A 19638-nucleotide genomic window follows, 5' to 3' on the forward strand; every position below is an offset into this window, starting at 1 on the left:
AATAGTATCATAATAAATATTCTTCTCAAACACACGTGGAAAATTTTCTAGGATAGATTACATTTTAAACCACAAAACAAGAGTCCCCACAAAATCAATAATATAGAAAGCATATCGAGTATATTTCCAGCCAAAATAATATGAAACTAGAAATCAATACAGAAGGAAATTTGGAAAATTTACAAAACACAGACATACACATTTTTAAACAAACAAAAAATCAAGAAAAGAAGACAAAGTGGGAATAAAAAATACATCTTGAGGAAAATAAAAAAATATATACCAAAACATTATGAGAAGCAGCAAAGCAGTTATAAAAGGAAATTTTATAGCTATAAATGTATATAAAAAAGATTTCAAATAAAGAACCTATTATAACAGCTCAAAAAAACTACAAAAAGAAAAAAGTAAACTTAAAAGTAGCAAAAGGAAGGAAAAAATAAAAATTAGGGCAAATATAAATGAAATATAGAATTAAAAATCTAGAAAGTTTTTTTTAAATGGTAAATAAAATTAAACTTGGTAATGGTAAATTAAAAAAAAAAAAAGACAGCTAGACTAACTCAGAAAAAGAGAGAAGACTCAATAAAATCAGAAATGAAAAAGGAGACATTATAACAGATACCATAGAAATATAAAGGATAAAAGACAGTTAAATGCCAGCGAATCAAAAGCCTAGAGGAAATGGACAAATTCCTAGGCACATACAACCTATCAAGACTGAATCATAAGGACATAAAAAATGTGAACAGACCAATAAGGGGTAAGGAGATTGAATCCGTAATAAAAACCTACTAACAAATAAAAGTCCAGAATCAGATGATTTCCACAGTGAATTCTACCAAACATTTTAAGGCAAAAAATACAAATACTTTTTAAACCTTTCCCAAAAAGTTGAAGAGGTTGAAATACTCTGAGGCACATTTTACAAGCCAGCATTATCTTGATATCAAAACCAGACAGGAGCACTACAAAAGCAAAACAAAACAAAACAAAAACAAACAAACAAACAAAAAAACCAAAGCAGCAACAAAAAGAACTACTGGATAATATCCCTGATAAATAAAAATGTAAAAATTCTCTACAAAATGCTACAAAACTGTGATGCATTATATTAATAGAATGATCAATAAAAACTCATATGATCAACTCAATATATGCAGAAAAGGCATTTGACAAAATTCAACACCCTTTCATAATAAAAATACTCACCAAACTGGGTACAGAAAGAATACACATCAACATAATAAAAACCACATATTCCGTGGAAGGATTCAAGATGGCGGAGAAGTAGCAGGCTGAGACGACATCAGGTAGCAGAAGATCAGCTAGATAGCTTATCTAACCATTGTAAACACCTACAAATCCAATGGGAGATCAAAGAGAAGGAGAGCAACAATTCTAGAAACAGAAAATTGATCACTTTCTGAAAGGTAGAACTGGCAGAAAAGTGAACCCGAAGAACAGGAAGGTAGACCGTGGGGGGGGGGGCAGCTCCTGGCAAGCGGTGGAGCAATGGAGCACAAAATCAGGACTCTTTAAAAGTTTGATCCACTGAGGGATATCACCCCAGAGGCTAATCCAGAGTGAAGCCCAAGAGGGGTCAGCATAGTCCCAGGTCCCTCAGGGTCACAGAAGGACCAGGGTTATCTGAGTGTCACAGAACTCACAGGTATTAGAGTGGGGAAGCCGGCTACAGAGACAAAGCTGAGGAGTGAGCTCTCAACCCAGGGTTACTTTGAACCAGGCATAGGCAGGATGAGCTTGGAGCACAGCCAAGGGCCAGGGAGACGGGAGTAATTGAGCTCTTTTCTCCAAGCATGGCCAGAGTCCAGGGAGATGAGAATGACCAAGGACTTTTCTCCAAGTACGAGTGACAGAGCGCTTTTCTCCAAGCATGGCCAGAGGCCGGGAAGATGGGAGTGATTAAGCACCTTTCTCTAAGTGTGCACTGAGGAGTGGGGCCCTGAGCTCTCCACTCCTCTGGGCAGGATTGTGAGACCGCCATTATTCCATCATCCAGAACTCTACGGAAAGCCTCCAGGGAACAAAAGCTCCCGGATTACTTAGCCTTACCCCAGGTAAGGGCAGGACAAATCCATCTCGGGCAAAGACACTTGAGAATCAGTACAACAGGCCCCTTCCCCAGAAGACCAACAAGAAACCCAGCCAAGATCAACTTCACTTAGTAAGGAGAACAGTGGAATTCCAGAGGAGGAGAATGCAGAACAAGGAGTTCGTGGCTTTCTCCCAATGATTCATTAGTCTTGCAGTTATATTTTTTTTCTTTTTTCTTCTGCTAATTTTTTTAACTTTTACCCTTTCCTCTTTTAATGATTTTTTAAACTAGTTTATTTTTAAAATACCTTACAAAAAATAATAATCTATTTTGAACCTTCATTATTATAGTCATAATTTATCCTCCATTGTACCTAACTATATATTTTTTTTCACATAGGGTTTTTTCTTCTAAAAAATATGGGGTATAACTTCTCCTAATAGAACAAAATATACCCTAAATCTAGCTCCAAGATTGTTCTAGTGTCCAGCCTGTGCAAATTCTCTCCAGTTTATTTTTCTTTATTGTCCCAACCAACTTGCTCTATCAACTTATTTTTTAGAAATTAAATTTTTTTCTCATTTTTTTAAGATTTTATTTATTTATCAGAGGGGGGGAGAGAGTGAGCACAGGCAGACAGGAAGGCAGGCAGAGGCAGAGGGAGAAGCAGGCTCCCTGCCGAGAAAGGAGCCCGGTGTGGGACTCGATCCCAGGACGCTGAGATCATGACCTGAGCTGAAGGTAGTTGCTTAACCAACTGAGCCACCCAGGCATCCCTTTTTTTCTCATTTTTATAGGTTTATTCCATCCCTTCACTGTGCCTACCCTTATATGTTTTTCATCCTTTAAAATCTTGGGAGGTAGTTTCTTCTAAGAGACCCAAAAACTCCCAAAATTAAGTGAGTGACCCTGTTCTAGTCAGAAGTCTAGTATATATATATATATTTTTTCTTTTTTAATACTTTTTCCTTGTTTTCATTTTTTTAAAACCTTTTTTCCCCCCTTGAACTTCTTTTTTATCCCCTTTCGTTCTCCCACAACTTGGGTCTCTTCTGATTTGGTTGAAGCACATTTTCCTGGGGTCTTTACCACTCTTTTAGCATTTTATTTGCTCCTTTACATATTCTTATCTGCTCAAAATAACAAGGTGGAAAAACTCACCACAAAAAAACGAACAGGAGGCAGTACCAAAGGCTAGGGACCTAATCAAAACAGACATTGGTAATATGACAGAACTAGAGTTTAGAATGACAACTCTCAAGGTTCTAGCTGGGCTCGAAAAAGGCATGGAAGTTATTAGAGAAACCCTCTCCAGAGAGATAAAAGCCCTTTCTGGAGAAATAAAAGAACTAAAATCTAACCAAGTTGAAATCAAAAGAGCTATTAATGAGGTGCAATAAAAAATGGAAGTTCTGGGGGAGGAGTCAAGATGGCGGAGAAGTAGCAGGCTGAGACTATTTCAGCTAGCCGGAGATCAGCTAGATAGCTTATCTAAAGATTGCAAACACCTGAAAATCCATCGGCAGATCGAAGAGAAGAAGAACAGCAATTCTGGAAGCAGAAAAACAACCACTTTCTGAAAGGTGTTTTCTTATTTTTAAATTCTTTTCTTTTCTTTTTTCTCTTTTTTCTTTTTTTTTTCTTTCTTCCTTTTTGAACCTCTTTTTATCCCCTTTCTCCCCCCTCATGATTTTGGATCTCTTCTAATTTGGTTAAAGCATATTTTCCTGGGGTTGTTGCCACCCTTTTAGTATTTTACTCGCCCCTTCATATACTCTTACCTGGACAAAATGACAAGACGGAAAAATTCAACAGAAAAAAAAGAACAAGAGGCAGTACCAAAGGCTAGGGACCTAATCAATACAGACATTGGTAATATGTCAGATCTAGAGTTCAGAATGACAATTCTCAAGGTTCTAGCCAGGCTCGAAAAAGGCATGGAAGATATGAGAGAAACCCTCTCGAGAGATATAAAAGCCCTTTCTGGAGAAATAAAAGAACTAAAATCTAAGCAAGTTGAAATCAAAAAAGCTATTAATGAGGTGCAATAAAAAATGGAGGCTCTCACTGCTAGGATAAATGAGGCAGAAGAAAGAATTAGTGATATAGAAGACCAAATGACAGAGAATAAAGAAGCTGAGCAAAAGAGGGACAAACAGCTACTGGACCACGAGGGGAGAATTCGAGAGATAAGTGACACCATAAGATGAAACAACATTAGAATAATTGGGATTCCAGAAGAAGAAGAAAGAGAGGGGGGAGCAGAAGGTATACTAGAGAGAATTATTGGGGAGAATTTCCCCAATATGGCAAAGGGAACGAGCATCAAAATTCAGGAGGTTCAGAGAACGCCCCTCAAAATCAATAAGAATAGGCCCACACCCCGTCACCTAATAGTAAAATTTAAAAGTCTCAGTGACAAAGAGAAAATCCTGAAAGCAGCCCGGGAAAAGAAGTCTGTAAAATACAATGGTAAGAATATTAGATTGGCAGCTGACTTATCCACAGAGACCTGGCAGGCCAGAAAGAGCTGGCATGATATTTTCAGAGGATTAATGAGAAAAACATGCAGCCCAGAATACTATATCCAGCTAGGCTATCATTGAAAATAGAAGGAGAGATTAAAAGCTTCCAGAACAAACAACAACTGAAAGAATTTGCAAACACCAAACCAGCTCTACAGGAAATCTTGAAAGGGGTCCTCTAAGCAAAGAGAGAGCCTACAAGTGGTAGATCAGAAAGGAACAGAGACCATATACAGTAACAGCCACCTTACAGGCAATACAATGGCCCTAAATTCATATCTCTCAATAGTTACCCTGAATGTTAATGGGCTAAATGCCCCTGTCAAAAGACACAGAGTATCAGAATGGATAAAAAAACAAAACCCATCTATATGTTGCCTCCAAGAAACACATTTTACGCCCGAAGACACCTCCAGATTTAAAGTGAGGGGGTGGAAAAGAATTTACCATGCTAATGGACATCAGAAGAAAGCAGGAGTGGCAATCCTTATATCAGATCACTTAGATTTTAAGCCAAAGACTATAATAAGAGATGAGGAAGGACACTATATCATACTCAAAGGGTCTGTCCAACAAGAAGATTTAACAATTTTAAATATCTATGCCCCCAACGTGGGAGCAGCCAACTATATAAACCAATTAATAACAAAATCAAAGAAACACATCAACAATAATACAATAATAGTAGGGGACTTTAACACTCCCCTCACTGAAATGGACAGATCATCCAAGCAAAAGATCAGCAAGGAAATAAAGGCCTTAAACGACACACTGGACCACATGGACATCACAGATATATTCAGAACATTTCATCCCAAAGCAACAGAATACACATTCTTCTCTAGTGCACATGGAACATTCTCCAGAATAGATCACATCCTCGGTCCTAAATCAGGACTCAACCGGTATCAAAAGATTGGGATCATTCCCTGCATATTTTCAGACCACAATGCTCTAAAGCTAGAACTCAACCACAAAAGGAAGTTTGAAAAGAACCAAAATACATGGAGACTAAACAGCATCCTTCTAAAGAATGAATGGGTCAACCGGGAAATTAAAGAAGAATTGAAAAAAATCATGGAAACAAATGATAATGAAAATACAACGGTTCAAAATCTGTGGGACACAACAGAGGCAGTCCTGAGAGGAAAATATATAGCGGTACAAGCCTTTCTCAAGAAACAAGAAAGTTCTCCGGTACACAACCTAACCCTACACCTAAAGGAGCTGGAGAAAGAACAAGAAAGAAACCCTAAGCCCAACAGGAGAAGAGAAATCATAAAGATCAGAGCAGAAATCAATGAAATAGAAACCAAAAAAACAATAGAACAAATCAACGAAAGTAGGAGCTGGATCTTTGAAAGAATTAATAAAATTGATAAACCCCTGGCCTGACTTATCAAAAAGAAAAGAGAAAGGACCCAAATAAATAAAATCATGAATGAAAGAGGAGAGATCACAACTAACACCAAAGAAATACAAACTATTATAAGAACATACTATGAGCAACTCTACGGCAATAAATTCGACAATCTGGAAGAAATGGATGCATTCCTAGAAACATATAAACTACCACAACTGAACCAGGAAGAAATAGAAAGCCTGAACAGACCCATAACCAGTAAGGAGATTGAAACAGTCACCAAAAATCTCCAAACAAACAAAAGCCCAGGGCCAGACGGCTTCCTGGGGGAATTCTACCAAACATTTAAAGAAGAACTAATTCCTATTCTCCTAAAACTGTTCCAAAAAATAGAAATGGAAGGAAAACTTCCAAACTCAATTTATGAGGCCAGCATCACCTTGATCCCAAAACCAGGCAAGGATCCCACCAAAAAAGAGAGCTGTAGACCAATATCCTTGATGAACACAGATGCGAAAATACTCACCAAAATACTAGCCAATAGGATTCAACAGTACATTAAAAAGATTATTCACCACGACCAAGTGGGATTTATTCCAGGGCTGCAAGGTTGGTTCAACATCCGCAAATCAGTCAATGTGATACAACACATCAATTAAAGAAAGAACAAGAACCACATGATACTCTCAATAGATGCTGAAAAAGCATTTGACAAAGTACAGCATCCCTTCCTGATCAAAACTCTTCAAAGTGTAGGGATAGAGGGCACATACCTCAATATCATCAAAGCCATCTATGAAAAACCCACCGCAAATATCATTCTCAATGGAGAAAAACTGAAAGCTTTTCCGCTAAGGTCAGGAACACGGCAGGGATGTCCATTATCACCACTGCTATTCAACATAGTACTAGAGGTCCTAGCCTCAGCAATCAGACAACAAAAGGAAATTAAAGGCATCCAAATCGGCAAAGAAGAAGTCAAATTGTCACTCTTCGCAGATGATATGATACTATATGTGGAAAACCCAAAAGACTCCACTCCAAAACTGCTAGAACTTATACAGGAATTCAGTAAAGTGTCAGGATATAAAATCAATGCACAGAAATCAGTTGCATTTCTCTACACCAACAGCAAGACAGAAGAAAGGGAAATTAAGGAGTCAATCCCATTTACAATTGCACCCAAAACCATAAGATACCTAGGAATAAACCTAACCAAAGAGACACAGAATCTATACTCAGAAAACTATAAAGTACTCATGAAAGAAATTGAGGAAGACACAAAGAAATGGAAAAATGTTCCATGCTCCTGGATTGGAAAAATAAATATTGTGAAAATGTCTATGTTACCTAAAGCAATCTACACATTTAATGCAATTCCTATCAAAGTACCATCCATCTTTTTCAAAGAAATGGAACAAATAATTCTAAAATTTATATGGAACCAGAAAAGACCTCGAATAGCCAAAGGGATATTGAAAAAGAAAGCCAACATTGGTGGCATCACAATTCCGGACTTCAAGCTCTATTACAAAGCTGTCATCATCAAGACAGCATGGTACTGGCACAAAAACAGACACATAGATCAATGGAACAGAAAAGAGAGCCCAGAAATACACCCTCAACTCTATGGTCAACTCATCTTTGACAAAGCAGGAAAGAATGTCCAATGGAAAAAAGACAGCCTCTTCAATAAATGGTGCTGGGAAAATTGGACAGCCACATGCAGAAAAATGAAATTGGACCATTTCCTTACACCACACACAAAAATAGACTCAAAATGGATGAAGGACCTCAATGTGCGAAAGGAATCCATCAAAATCCTTGAGGAGAACACAGGCAGCAACCTCTTCGACCTCAGCCGCAGCAACATCTTCCTAGGAACAACGCCAAAGGCAAGGGAAGCAAGGGCAAAAATGAACTATTGGGATTTCATCAAGATCAAAAGCTTTTGCACAGCAAAGGAAACAGTTAACAAAATCAAAAGACAACTGACAGAATGGGAGAAGATATTTGCAAACGACATATCAGATAAAGGACTAGTGTCCAGAATCTATAAAGAACTTAGCAAACTCAACACCCAAAGAACAAATAATCCAATCAAGAAATGGGCAGAGGACATGAACAGACATTTCTGCAAAGAAGACATCCAGATGGCCAACAGACACATGAAAAAGTGCTCCATATCACTCGGCATCAGGGAAATACAAATCAAAACCACAATGCGATATCACCTCACACCAGTCAGAATGGCTAAAATCAACAAGTCAGGAAATGACAGATGCTGGCGAGGATGCGGAGAAAGGGGAACCCTCCTACACTGTTGGTGGGAATGCAAGCTGGTGCAACCTCTCTGGAAAACAGCATGGAGGTTCCTCAAAATGTTGAAAATAGAACTGCCCTATGACCCAGCAATTGCACTATTGGGTATTTACCCTAAAGATACAAACGTAGTGATCCAAAGGGGCACGTGTACCCGAATGTTTATAGCAGCAATGTCCACAATAGCCAAACTATGGAAAGAACCTAGATGTCCATCAACAGATGAATGGATCAAGAAGATGTGGTATATATACACAATGGAATACTATGCAGCCATCAAAAGAAATGAAATCTTGCCATTTGCGACAACATGGATGGAACTAGAGCGTATCATGCTTAGCGAAATAAGTCAAGCAGAGAAAGACAACTATCATATGATCTCCCTGATATGAGGAAGTGGTGATGCAACATGGGGGCTTAAGTGGGTAGGAGAAGAATCAATGAAACAAGATGGGATTGGGAGAGAGACAAACCATAAGTGACTCTTAATCTCACAAAACAAACTGAGGGTTGCTGGGGTAGGGGGTTTGGGAGAAGGGGGTGGGATTATGGACATTGAGGAGGGTATGTGCTTTGGTGAGTGCTGTGAAGTGTATAAACCTGGTGATTCACAGACCTGTACCCCTGGGGATAAAAATATATGTTTATAAAAAATAAAAAATTATTTAAAAAAATGGAAGTTCTTACTGCTAGGATAAATGAGGCAAAAGAATTAGTGATATAGAAGACCAAATGATGGAGAATAAAGAAGCTGAGCAAAAGAGAGACAAACAAATACTGGACCACGAGGAGAGAATTTGAGAGATAAGTGAAACCATAAGACGACACAACATTAGAATAATTGGGATCCCAGAAGAAGAAGAAAGAGAGAGGGGAGCAGAAGGTATATTGGACAGAATTTTTGTAGAGAATTTCCTTAATATGGCAAAGGGAAAAAACATCAAATTCAGGAGATGCAAAGAATGACCCTCAAAATCAATAAAAATAGGTCCACACCCCGTAACCTGATAGTAAAATTTACAACGGTTAACAACAAAGAGAAAATCCTGAAAGCAGCCTGGGAAAAGAAGTATGTATTGTACAACAGTAAAAATATTTGATTGGCAGCAGACTTATCCACAGAGACCTGGCAGGCCAGAAAGAACTGGCATTATATATTCAGTGTTAAATGAGGAAAACATGCAGCCAAGAATACTATATCCAGCTAGGCTATCATTGAAAATAGAAGGAGAGATTAAAAAGCTACCAGGACAAACAAAAGCTGAAAGAATTTGCAAACACCAAACCAACTCTCCAGGAAATATTGAAAGGGGTCCTCTAAGCAAAGAGAGAGCCTAAAAGTAGTAGATCAGAAAGGAACAGAAACAATATACAGTAACAGTCACATTATAGGCAATACAATGCCACTAAATTCATATCTCTCAATAGTTACACTGAATGTAAATGGCCTAAATGCACCAATCAAAAGACACAGGGTATCAGAATGGATAAAAAGCAAAACCCGTCAATATGCTGCCCAAGAAACTCATCATAGACCCGAAGACACCTAAAGATTTAAAGAGAGGGGGTGGAAAACAATTTACCATGCTAATGGACATCAGAAGAAAGCTGGGGTGGCAATCCTTATATCAGATCAATTAGATTTTAAGCCAAAGACTATAATAAGAGATGAGGAAGAACACTATATCATACTCAAAGGGTCTGTCCAACAAGAAGACCTAACAATTTTAAATATCTATGTCCTTAACATGGGAGCAACCAACTATATAAACCAATTAATAACAAAATCTAAGAAACACATCGACAATAATAAAATAATAGTAGGGGAATTTAACACTCCCCTCATTGAAATGGACAGATCATCCAAGCAACAGATCCACAAGGAAAAAGGCCTTAAATGACACACTGGACAAGATGGACATCACAGGTATATTCAACACATTCCATCCCAAAATAACAGAATACACATTCTTCTCTAGTGCACATGGAACATTCTCCAGAATAGACCACATCCTGGGCCATAAATCAGATCTCAACCATTATCAAAAGATTGGGATCATCCCCTGCATATTCTCAGACCACAATGCTCTGAAACTAGAACTCAATCACAAGAGGAAATTTGGAAAGAACACAAATACATGGAGACTAAACAGCATCCTTCTAAAAAATGAATTGGTCAACCAGGAAATTAAAGAAGAATTGAAAAAAATTCATGGAAACAAATGATAATGAAAACAAAAGTGTTCAAAATCTGTGGGATACAGCAAAGGCAGTCCTGAGAGGAAAATATAAAGCTGTACGAGCCTTTCTCAAGAAACAAGAAAGATCTCAAATACACAACATAACCCTACACCTAAAGGAATCGGAGAAAGAACAACAAAGAAAGCCTAAACCCAGCAGGAGAAGAGGAATAATAAAGATCAGAGAAGAAATCAATGAAATAGAAACAAACAAAAAAACACAAAAAACCAAAACCAAAAAAAAAAAAAAAAACAATAGAACAAATCAACGAAACTAGGAGCTGGTTCTTTGAAAGAATTAATAAGATTGATAAAGAAAGAGAAAGGACCCAAATAAATAAAATCATGAATGAAAGAGGAGAGATCACAACCAACACCAAAGAAATACAAACAATTATAAGAACATACTATGAGCAACTCTGCGCCAACAAATTCAACAATCTGGAAGAAATGGATACATTCCTAGAGACATATAAACTACCACAACTGAACCAGGAAGAAATAGAAAACCTGAACAGACCCATAACCAGTATGTAGATTGAAACAGTCATCAAAAATCTCCAGGGGCGCCTGGGTGGCTCAGTGGATTAAGCTGCTGCCTTCGGATTGGGTCATGATCTCAGGGTCCTGGGATCGAGTCCCACGTCGGGCTCTCTGCTCAGCAGGGAGCCTGCTTCCCTCTCTCTCTCTCTGGCTGCCTCTCTGTCTACTTGTGATTTCTCTCTGTCAAATAAATAAATCTTTAAAAAAAAATCTCCAAACAAACAAAAGCCCCGGGCCAGATGGCTTCCCAGGGGAATTCTGCCAAACATTTAAAGAAGAATTAATTCCTATTCTCATGATACTGTTCCAAAAAAATAGAAATGGAAGGAAAACTTCCAAACTCTTTTTTTCTGAGGCCACCAGCATCACCTTGATCCAAAAACCAGACAAGGATCCCATCAAAAAAGAGAACTACAGACCAATATCCTTGATGAACACAGATGCGAAAATTCTCACCAAAATACTAGCCAATAGGATTCAACAGTACATTCAAAGGATTATTCACCACGACCAACTGGGATTTATTCCAGGGCTACAAGGTTGGTTCAACATCTGCAAATCAATCAATGTGATACAACACATTAATAAAATAAAGAACAAGAACCATATGATACTCTCCATAGATGCTGAAAAAGCATTTGGCAAAGTGCAGTATCCCTTCCTGATTAAAACTCTTCAAAGTGTAGGCATAGAGGGCACATATTATCAATATTATCAAAGCCATCTATGAAAAACCCACTGCAAATATCATTTTCAATGGAGAAAAACTGAATACTTTTCCGCTGAGGTCAGGAACACGGCAGGGATGTCCGTTATCACCACTGCTATTCAACATCGTAATAGAAGTCCTAGCCTCGGCAATCAGACAACAAAAAGAAATTAAGGGCATCCAAATTTTGCCAAATTGGCAAAAGAGAAGTCAAACTATCCCTGTTTGCAGACTATATGACACTGTATGTGGAAAACTTAAAGGACTCCACTCCAAATCTGCTATAACTTGTATAGGAATTCTGTAAAGTGTCAGGATATAAAATCAATGCACAAAAATTGGTTGCATTTTTTTTATACCAACAAGACTGTAGAAATAGAAATTAAGGAGTGAATCCCATTTACAATTGCACCCAAAACCCTAAGATACTTAGGAATAAACCTAACCAAAGAGACAAAGAATCTATACTCAGAAAACTCTAAAGTACTCATGAAAGAAATTGAAGAAGACACAAAGAAATGGAAAAATGTTCCATGCTCTTGTATTGGAAGAACAAATATTGTGAAAATGTCTATGCTACCTAAAGCAATCTACACATTTAATGCAATCCCTATCAAAATCCCATCCATCTTTTTTTCAAAGAAATGGGACAAATCATCCTAAAATATATATGGAACCACAAAAATACCTCGAATTGCTAGAGGAATATTGAAAAAGAAAGCCAAAGTTGTTGGCATCACAATTCCAGACTTCAAGCTCTATTACAAAGTTGTCATCATCGAGATAGTAGGGAACTGTCCCCAAAACAGACATAGATCAATGGAACAGAATAGAGAGCCCAGAAATACACCCTCAACTCTATGGTCAACTAATCTTCAACAAAGCAGGAAGGAATGTCCTATGGAAAAGAGACAGCCTCTTCAACAAATGGTGTTGGGAAAATTGAAGAGCCACATGCAGAAAAATGAAGTTGGACCATTTCCTTACACCATACATGAAAATAGACTGGAAATGGATGAAGAAGCATAATGTGAGAAAGGAATCCATCAAAATCCTTGAGGAGAGAACAGGTAGCAACCTCTTTGACCTCAGCAGCAGCAACTTCTTCCTAGGAACATCGCCAAAGGCAAGGGAAGCAAGGGCAAGAATGAACTATTGGGATTTCATCAGATCAAAAAGCTTTTGTTTGCACAGCAAAGGAAACAGTTAACAAAGCCAAAAGATGACTGTCAGAAGTTATCTGGGAGAAGATATTTGCAAATAACATACCAGATAAAGGGCCACTATCTATCCAAAATCTATAAAGAGTTTATCAAACTCAACACCCTAAGAACAAATAATCCAATGAAGAAATGCACAGAGGACATGAACAGACATTTCTGCAAAGAATACATCCAAATGGCCAACAGACACATGAAAAAATGCTCCACATCACTCGGCATCAGGGAAATGCAAATCAAAACCAGAATGAGATACCACCTCACACCTTTCAGAATGGCTAAAATGAACAAGTCAGTCAATGACAGATGCTGGCAAGGATGTGGAGAAAGGGCAACCCTCCTACACTGTACGTGGGAATGCAAGCTGGTGCAACCACTCTGGAAAACAGCGTGGAGGTGCCTCAAAAAGCTGAAAATAGAACTAGCCTATGACCCAGTGATTGTAGTACTGGGTATATACCCTAAAGATACAAACGTGGCATTCTGAAGGGGCACATGCACCCAAATGTTTATAGCAGCAATGTCCACAATAGTTAAACTATGGAAAGAACCTAAATGTCCTTCAACAGATGAATCAATAAATAAGATGTGGTATATATGTACAATGGGATACTATGCAGCCATCAAAGGAAATGAAATCCTGCTATTTGTGATGACGTGGATGGAACTAGAGGGTATTATGCTTGGCGAAATAAATCAATCTGAGAAAGACAACTATCATATGATCTCCCTGATATGATGAAGTGGAGATGCAACATAGGCGGTTTCAGGCGTACGAAAAGAAAAATAAAAAAAGATGGGATTGGGAGGGAGACAAACCATAAAAGACTGAATCTCACAAAACAGACTGAGGGTTGCTGGGGGGAGGTGTGTTGGGAGAGGATGGTGGGGGTATGGACATTGGGGAGGGCAGGTGCTATGGTGAGTGATGGTGAGTGCTGTGAAATGGGTAAACCTGGAGATTCACAGACCTGTGCCCCTAGGGATAAAAACACATTATATGTTTATAAAAAATTTTTAAAAAATAGTTTTAAAAATCCATTAAAGAAAAAGCACATATTGCAAGCCCAGAGCTAATCTCATATTCAATCAAAAAAAATTGAAAATTTTCCCCTTAAAGATCAGAACAAAGACAAGTGTGTCCACTTTCACTACTCTCATTTGACATAGTACTGGATGTCCTACCAGAGAAACAAGGAACACAAAGAAATAAAAGACTCAAAAAAAAAAAAGGAAGAAGTAAAATTTTCTTTTTTTTAATAACATGAACTTACATGTAAAAGAATCCTAAAAAATTCACAAAAAATTTTGAATAAACAAATTTAGTAAAGCTGCCAAATACAAGATCAATATATAAAAGACAAGAATTTTGTTTTGTTTCGCTTTTTTTTCCAATATGGAATGCTTCCCAGTTTTTCATGTCATCCTTGTTCAGTGATCAAGCTAATCTCTGCATCATTCCAATTTTAGTATATGTGCTGCCAAAGTAAGCACAAGACGAGCATTTTAACACTCTAATGATGAACTATCTGAAAAAATAAAGAGAACAATCTAATTCACAATAGCATCAAAACTAATGAAATACTTAGGATAAGATTTAACTAAGAAGATGAAAGATATGTACCCCATAAACTATGACATTGATAAAGAAATTGAAGGAGACATAAATGGAAAGATAGCTCATATTTATGAATGGTAAGAATTAACATTGTTAAAATGTCCATACTACCAAAAACCATCTGTAAATTCAATTCCTATCAAAAATCCAATGTTAGGGGTGCCTGGGTGGCTCAGTGGGTTAAGCCACTGCCTTCGGCTCAGGTCATGATCCCAGGGTCCTGGGATCGAGCCCTGCATCAGGCTCTCTGCTCAGCAGGAAGCTGCTACCTCTTCTCTCTCTGCCTGCCTCTCTGCCTGCTTGTCATCTCTCTCTGTCAAATAAATAAATAAAAAATCTTTTAATAAATCCAATATTATTTTTTTACAGAAGTAAGTAAAGAATCCTAGAATTTATATGAGACCATAAAAGACAAATAATTAAAGCAGTTCTGAGAAAGAATGAAGAAGTGAAATTACACTTCTTGATTTGAAACAATACTACAAAGCCCTCATGCTCAAAACAATAAAGTATACTGGTATAAAAACAGACCAATAAACAAGTAGAACAGATTTGAGAGTCCAGAAATAAATCCTTTCATACAGTCACCTAATATTTGACAGGGGCCAACATATATAATGGGTAAAGATAGTCTGTTCAATAAATGATATTTAAAACTGAATAGTCACATAAACCAGCATGAAACTGGAAGCTTATATCACTCATAAATCTTAACTTGAAATAGATCAAAGACTTAAATGTGATGCATGAAACTAAATTTCCTAAAGGAAAACATAGGAAAAATTCTCCTTGACATTGGTCTTGCCAATAGTTTTTGGATACCAGGCCAAAAACACAAGCAAAAGAAGCAAAAATAAATAAATGGTATTACATTAACTAAAGTTTCTGCATTGCCAAAAAAAAAAAAAAAAAGAGAGAGAGAGGGAGAATGAAAACACAATCCACAGAATGGAAGAAAATACTTACAAATCTTATATCTGAAAAGAGGTTAATATTCAAGAGATACAAATAGAAAAAAATATATCATTAAAAAATAGCAAAAGGATCTCAATAGACTTTTTTTTTCAAAAAAGTTATATAAATGACCAACAGGAGCATTAAAAAGTGCTCAATGTAAAAACTCAGGGCAAATTCATTATGTTGTTGTTTACCTCTGAAAAACACAATATTACTACCTATTAGAATATATACTACCAAAAAATTAAAACTAACAAATTTTGGTAAATATTGGGGAAAATGGGGAACTTATGCACTGTGATAGGGATATAAATTTGTATGGAAAACAGTATGGAGACTATTCATATTATTAAAAGTAAAATTACCATATGATTCAGTAATCCCACTTCTAGGTATATATCTAAAGGAAACGAAGTCACTATTCGAAGACATATCTGCACTCTTATGTTCATTATAAAATTATTAACTCTAAGCAAGAGATGGAAATAACTTCAGTATCCATTAATGGATGAATGAATAAAATAAGTATGGTAAATATATACTATGGAATACTACTTAACCATGAAAAATTAAGAAATACTGCTTTTTACAACAGCATGGATGGATCTTGAAGGTATTATACTAAGTGAAATATTTCAAAGATTTTATATATATTTTTTAATTTATGTATTATGATATCCCTTACATACAGAATCTGAAGAAAAAGCAAACTAATGGAAACTTAGAGTTGAGTTGACAAGAGGTGAACCTGGGGTGGAATAAGGTGGTCAAAGGGCACAAACTTGCAACTATAATATGAAAAAGTTCTGGGGATCTAATGTACAGCATGATGATCATAGTTAATAATATATACATACTTTTTTATTGTGCTTCCCTTTATTAAACTTTACATATATCACATTCTTACAAGTTGAAAGTTTATAGCAATCTTGTATAAAAGAGGTCTGCTGCCACCATTTTTCTAAACATTTGTTCATTTTGTGTCTCTCTGTCACATGTTGGTAATTCTTGCAATATTTCAAGTTTTTTCATTATTATTGTATTTGTTATGGTGATCTGTGATCAGTAATTATGACCCACTGAAAACTCAGAACTAGTTTACTTAAGGTATATACATTGTTTTTCTTTAAAGACATAATGCTTTTGAACAGTACAGTATAGTGTTTATTTTTTATATGCACTGGGAAACATAATTTTTTATTTGCACTGGGAAACCAAAAAAAATAATAATGATTTGACTTAGTTGATTGAGATAATCACTTTATTGAGGCAGTCTGGAACAAAACCCACAAGACCTCTGAAGTTTATCTCTACTGTACTATATACATAAAAGTTGCTAAGAGAGTAGATCTTAAAATTCCTTACAATACATGCATAAAAAACAGAGGCAACTATATGAGATAGTAGATGTATTAACATTTTTATGTAGATTATATTGCAATACAGATGTATACCAATTTATCAAATGGTACAGAATTTACACAATGTTAAAAGTTTGCAGTGTTATAAGAAATCATTTCTTAAATTTACAAATTATAATATGTCAATTATTTTTCAATAAAGCTCGAAAAAACTTTTTGTAGAATTAATCTATTTTTCAAAAAAGGAATTAAGGAAGTAGAAACTGCAACTAACTCTGAAATAATAGAATACAAAATCCATTTTAGTTATATACACTGTGACAAACACTATTAGTTAGTTTACAATGAAGGAATACTTATGAAGCATGAAGGATGGTCTATAAATAAGGCTGAAAGAGCTCAGTTTTAAGGTTTAAATTTAAAATCTTCTTTTGAAATACTAAACTGACCACCCAGTTTTCCAAACATAAATGTCTTAACTGCATGAATTTATTTCATACAACTCTATAATCTAGTTTCATAAGAAAGCAGCATGAAAATTTTGAATAAGACAGACTTGCTTAAGTTTCTTTATGTTCAACAGTAAAGGATACTTCCCTAAAAATAAATAGAAGAAAAATCTGCATATTTATCATGATAATTATTATTCATAATGAGATTCATATTGAATTAGGGAATATATATCCTCAGAGGGGGTAAAGTAAAATGAAATTTATTTTGGTAAATGTGTCTATGAATAGTCAATACAATGCCTCAATATAAATGAATATTATCATTTTGAACAATTTAATTACTATTATTAGAATTATTATAAGTATAAAAATAGCTATCATTTTAGCATGGAATATGAGACTCTCATGCTCCATGCTTCATTACATCCACACAACAACTCTGCATAATAAGTATTATCATCACCATTTCATGGGTGAAAAAACTGAGGCTAACACATTTAGATAACTGGTTTATGATTACATGGCTGGTAAAGATGCATCACACTAATTTAGGCTTTATGATTTCAGAATTGTACTCTTTCCACTGCACATTCTAATTACTCTGTAAATACTTGGCTTGTTTTCATTTAGTTCTTTAATTTTATTCATGTGGCGATGGCTTAAAGCTCCATTTAAAGGAAGCTTAAAAAATTCATTTAGCCAAAAGCTCCCAAGAAATAAAAATGTCATGGATCTAATGTAGACATGGATATCATTAGTTAATGAGTAACTATATATTTTCCACTCTAGTGAGATAACAATCAGAGTCTTTTTCTAAGTTTTAGTCTCTGAGTGTTCAAAAGGACTTTGTTAAAATAGAAATATTTAGACAAAGGTGATCAAAAGTCTGGATCAGGTCACCTTAAGATAAATATTAGGAAACTGAGGAAACAAATGGAGATTTGAACACTGAGCTATGATATAATGAATGGTTTAAAGTATTTAGTAGAGAATAGAAAAGCCCTTTGAAGCCTGGTCTTAGCCTAGCATTGCAGCTTCTGGCATATCTGTCTATCTATCATTTACCTATCTATCTATCTAGATATAAATTTGAAAACTTTTTTAACTTAAAGATTTTGAGAAATAGAACATAATTAGCACCATAGAAGATCTGTTTATGATAACAACCTAGCCCCTCCTCCCAGTTTGTTAATATTCTCTCTTATTTAATGTAACATTGTGCAAATATACCACTACTGATCTGCCGTTATGAATGAAATAACTATAATCATCTGTTTGCATATCCTGATGAAAATATTCCTTTAGTTCCATGTTGTATTTCTAGGAATGGACCAATTTTTTTTTTAATTTTTAAGTTTTCTAAATATTGTCCAACTTTCCTCATATGTTTTTATTATGTGCACTGTCATTCCTTCACATTCTTGCAAGACATTTTCACTGTTGCCCAATATGGTAAGTGTGTAATAGTATGCCATTCTAGGTTTTAATTTATTTTTAATTTAATTTAATTTAATTCCAGATTCATAATAAAGATAAACAGTTTTTATATATGAGTGGCCATTTGGATTACCCTTTCTGTACAGTACATGCTCAAATCTTTTGATATCTTAACATTGTGTTATACTGACTTCTTTAATAGTAGATTTTCTGAATGAACTTTTAGCTGTGTAGGTCTTCTCTATTTTATTTTGAACTTGTTTTCATTTCAAAATCTTTATATTTATTTTCATAATCTGCTTTTATTTTGCTTTGTCTATTATCTATCTATCTATCTATCATCTATCTATCTATTTATTTATTTGCAAGCAAGAGAAAGCGAGCTAGTGAGAGCGCAGGGATGGATAGAAAAAGAAGGGAAAAGAATCTTAAGCAGGCTCCAGGCTCAGCACAGAGCCCAACTCTGGGCTCTATTTCACAACCCTGACATCATGACCTGAGCCAAAATGAAAGAAATAAAATAAAATTAAGGTGTTAAAAAAAAAGGACAAAGAATTGGAGGTTTAATTAAGTGAGCCACCCAGGCACCCCTGTGGTATCTTAAATTGGCTGTCATATCTTTAAATTCTAGAGTATCCATTTGGTTCATTTATAAAACCTTTCTCAATATCATTTTTAGTTTCAATTTTTTGTTCAATTTGCTTCCCCTCTCATTTATTTGAGCAGAGTAATCAAGCCATTTTACAATCTTTATTGATCATTTTAACATCATACTTAATCCCATTTTGTCTTTCAAATCTTGTTAATGGTTTTTCTTTGTGTGCTTTGTTCC

The 19638-nt window shown here is 35.8% G+C and overlaps 1 non-coding gene across 1 annotated transcript; it reads right to left on the bottom strand.

The window, feature by feature from the left end:
* Window positions 1–14371: 14371 nt before the first annotated feature.
* On the bottom strand, window positions 14372–14475 carry LOC131828370 (U6 spliceosomal RNA). Its single transcript, XR_009352386.1, has one exon. It is a non-coding gene; the product is annotated as a U6 spliceosomal RNA (small nuclear RNA).
* Window positions 14476–19638: the final 5163 nt, after the last annotated feature.

This window comes from Mustela lutreola, chromosome 3, assembly GCF_030435805.1.
Source record: "Mustela lutreola isolate mMusLut2 chromosome 3, mMusLut2.pri, whole genome shotgun sequence".
In the NCBI taxonomy this organism is placed as follows: domain Eukaryota; kingdom Metazoa; phylum Chordata; class Mammalia; order Carnivora; family Mustelidae; genus Mustela; species Mustela lutreola.